A 4,116-nucleotide genomic window follows, 5' to 3' on the forward strand; every position below is an offset into this window, starting at 1 on the left:
TCTTCTTCTGGACCTTCAGCCTCTTCTTGTTCAAAGATAGGCTCCAGGTTGAGTCCTTGAGGTGGTGGAGCAGGAGTTGAAGGAGCTACTGCTGAGGTGGATGGGGCGGCACTGCCGCCCTGCTAATGTTCAGTAGGTGAGTGTTGCCCTTGTCGATGGAGTACGTCAGCGGAAATTTATGCAGCAACATCCTAGGGATCCTCATCATCAGTGGCTTGATCTTCTTGTGGCCTAATGTCGCCTATAGCCATTTGCTTGATTGCCTCACATGGTGGATCCTCCTTCCCTACAATACTTGAATCAACTTGCTTCAATTGAGAGCCATTAGATTCATCAAATGTCACATCTACCGTGACTTCAACTCTACCCATGGTTTTGTTGAAGACACGATAGGTATGCTTATTTGATCCATAACCAAGAAGAATGCCTTCATCAACTTTAGGTGCAAATTTAGAGGTTTTGGGTCTTTTGTTAAGTATAAAACACTTGCACCCAAATACTCTAAAGTATGACACCTTTGGTTTGTTACCGGTTAGAAGCTCATATGAAGTCTTCTTGAGTTTCTTGTGTAAGTAGAGACGGTTGATGGCATGGCAAGCGGTGTTGACGGTGTCACTCCAAAAGAGGTCCGACATCTTGTATTCATCTAGCATTGTCCTTGCCATATCAAGAAGTGTACAGTTTTTCCTCTCTATCACACCATTTTGTTGAGGGGTGTAAGGAGTTGAAAACTCATGTTTGATGCCCTCATCATCAAGAAACTCTTCAACTAGAGTGTTCTTGAATTCGGTCCTATTGTCACTTCTTATCTTTTTTATAGGAAGACCGAACTCTCTTTGTGCCCTTCTCACAAATATCTTGACTTTCTCTTGTACCTGGGACTTATCATAAACAAAGAACACCCAAGTAAAATGGGAATAATCATCAACAATAACTAGACCATATTTGTTACCTCCGATGCTTATGTAGGCGACCGGTCCAAAGAGATCCATGTGAATCAACTCCAACGGTTGTGTGGTGGTCATGATGCTCTTTGGTGGGTGAGGTACACCTACTTGCTTTCTGGCTTGGCAAGCACTACAAATCCTATCTTTCTCAAATTGAATATTGGTTAGTCCAAGTATGTGGTTGTCTTTTAGGAGTTTGGCCAAGTTCCTCATCCCAACATGAGCTAGTCGGCGATGCCATAGCCAACTCATGCTAGATTTTGCCACTAAATAGGTCTCAAGCTTAGCTTTACTTTTGCTGAAATCAACTAAGTAAAGCTTGTTCTTGAGGTGATCCGTAAAGACAATAGAGGAATCCTCCCTCTTAGAGACTTCCACACCCTTATCCATGAAGAGACAATTATAGCCCATCTCACATAATTGAGAAACGGACAACAGATTGTACTTCAAGGAATCAACATATAAGACATTTGTAATTGAATGATCAAGTGTAATAGCTACTTTACCAAGTCCAATCACACCCCCTTTTGAATTGTCACCAAATATAATATTCTCATCTAAATTTATAGTTGGGGAGTATGATGAAAACATACTCCTTTCTCTGGTCATATGATTTGTACAGCCGCTGTCAAGCACCCAACTTGACCCATCGGAGGAGTATGCCTGCAACACAAGTTTAGTTCCTAGTCTTAGGTCCCCAAATATTCTTGGGGCCTTGCATGTTAGTCACAAGAACTTTAGGAACCCAAATGAAAGTATTATGATAAACATTTTGACCATTTCCAACAAACTTGGCAAACACCTCCCCCTTGCTGTTGTGCTGCAAAACAAAGTTAGAATCCAAACATTGAGGATGTGTTTTTGCCTTTGGTTGATAAGCATGTCTATTTAGAGTGACCCAGATAGATTTCTTTGGTTTATGAACAACCTGCTCTAGAAGTGACACCTTCTTCTTGGGCTTGACATGAGCAGAGGAGTAGGAGGTGGTCTTCCCTTTTCTGTGGGGGCAGCACTGCCGTCCTTCACAGCGGCACTGCCACCCATAGGCCGCGGTGCTGCTTTGGGCTGGCCTTGTGCCACCTTCTGTGCAGACCTATCTGTACCTTCCTGCCCTTTGCTCATGAACTAAACACACTCATATTCATTTATTACTTTTCTCCCATTGGTTTTACCTCCATGAGTGTGCCCAAGCCCATCTTTGATGTGTGGATTCCTTCCATCTTTGTATTGTGGCCTCTTTGATTTTTCACCTTTGCCACCAGCAGGTTTCTTACCTTCCATACCCCTTTTTCCTAACATAGCATTGAGCCTAGCAATCTCCTTTTTCATGACCTCCAAGTTTTCAAGGTTAGTGGAATAAACATTTAAGTCAAGATTATAGCATTTTCCACATCCTTAGCTAGTGGAGGGAATAGAAATGTCATTTGTGTTGGAGGGAAGTGGGGTGCTCTCGCATAGAAGGTTATATTGTTTCTCAAGTTTGTTGTGCTTTTCAACTAAGACACAATACTTGTCATTGAGTGCAATATTTGCCTTCTTTGTGAGAGCATGTTCTCTTTGTTCTTCGACCAAGGCCTTGTTCAAAGAGTCCACCTCACTTCTCTCTAACTCAAGAGCTTCCTTGCAGCCAATATATATCTTTTCAGTTTCCTCAAGATAATCATCTCTATCGGCTAGCTCGGCTTTGACACTTTCTAGTTCCTCCATTAGATTCATGATGAAGAGCTTGGTTTTAGAATCTAACTTTTGTCAATTTAGCATATTTCTCAACATCACTAGTATCATCATCACTAGAATCACTAAGTTTACTACTAGAGATGTCACTAGGAGGTGGAGGAGATTTAGCTCTTCGTTTTACCTTCTCACCCTTTGCCATAAGACAAACGTGAGTGGAGCGGTGGTCATCATCATCGGACATGTTGTTGAAGAGCCTTGATGTAGAGGATGACTTTTGAATGGCCACGGATGCAATCTTCACATCCTCTTCACTTGACTCTTTAGTTGAGTCCCACTCATGCCCAATGTGTGCCTCTCCCATTTGCTTGTATCTCTTTTTGTGTTCATGCTTGCCTTCATTGTTGTCCCTCTTGTATTTGTTTTCTTTCTTATCATAGGGACACTTAGCAATAAAGTGCTCTGTGCTGCCACAATTGTAGCATGTCCTCTTCTTCTTGTTTGGAAACCTTCTTTGCACTATTTTATACCCATTCTTTTTCAACCCCTTGTGATAGCTCTTCATGAACAAAGCCATGTCATCGATCTTCATGTAATCAGCCCCATCATCTTCATCTTCACTTGAGGATGAACTTGGATCATCATTTTGTGGAGTTGACTTGATTTCTTTGGGTTGACTTGTTGATGCTTGCTTGCTGCCCTTTGCCTTGTTGGAGGTGCCTTGATTGCTTGATTTATTTGCCTTGAGAGCTACTTCCTTAATTTTCATGCCTTCTAGCTTGGCTTGCAACTCACCAAGTCTTCTCCTCTCATTTGCCTCTTCTCTTTGCATGTCAAATGTCAACAATCTTCCAAGCACATCATTAGGTGTGAAGTGCTCAAACTTCTTATCTCTAATCAAGGTAACTACGGTCTCATTTCTTGGTGAGTAGGCTTCCAACATAACCTTCACCACTTTGTGATCATCAAGCTCACCACATCCATAGCCTCTAATCTTGCCCACCAAGGTCATCAATCTATCAAACATCTCTTGTGGCCCCCTCTCCATCAACAATCACGAACCTATTTAGCTTGGCCATCAACAAATCAATCTTTGCTTTCCTCACTTTATCTACACCTTCATGTGCTAGATGCAAAGTGTCCCAAATCTATTTTGCAACATTGACATTCATCACTCGGTTGTACTCATTTCCATCCAAGGCACTAAGAAGAATACTTGTGGCTTGGCCATTGAGATGGACAGCGGCTAGCTCTTCATTTGTTGGCGCTTTGGGATCTTCCGGTGGCTGCAATCCATTCACCACAATCTTCCAAAGACCAGGGTGAAGACCTACAAGATAGGCACTCATCAAGTGCTTCCACTTGGCAAAGTTTGTCCCATCAAAATGAGGCAACTTTCCTGCGGGTATATTGACAAAGGACCTTTTGTTATGGTTAGACAAAAAAGAATAATTAAAGGATACGGCGGCATATTTGTTCTTGTTGTTGTTGCTGC

This window comes from Miscanthus floridulus, chromosome 14 (assembly GCF_019320115.1).
Source record: "Miscanthus floridulus cultivar M001 chromosome 14, ASM1932011v1, whole genome shotgun sequence".
NCBI classification, from domain to species: domain Eukaryota; kingdom Viridiplantae; phylum Streptophyta; class Magnoliopsida; order Poales; family Poaceae; genus Miscanthus; species Miscanthus floridulus.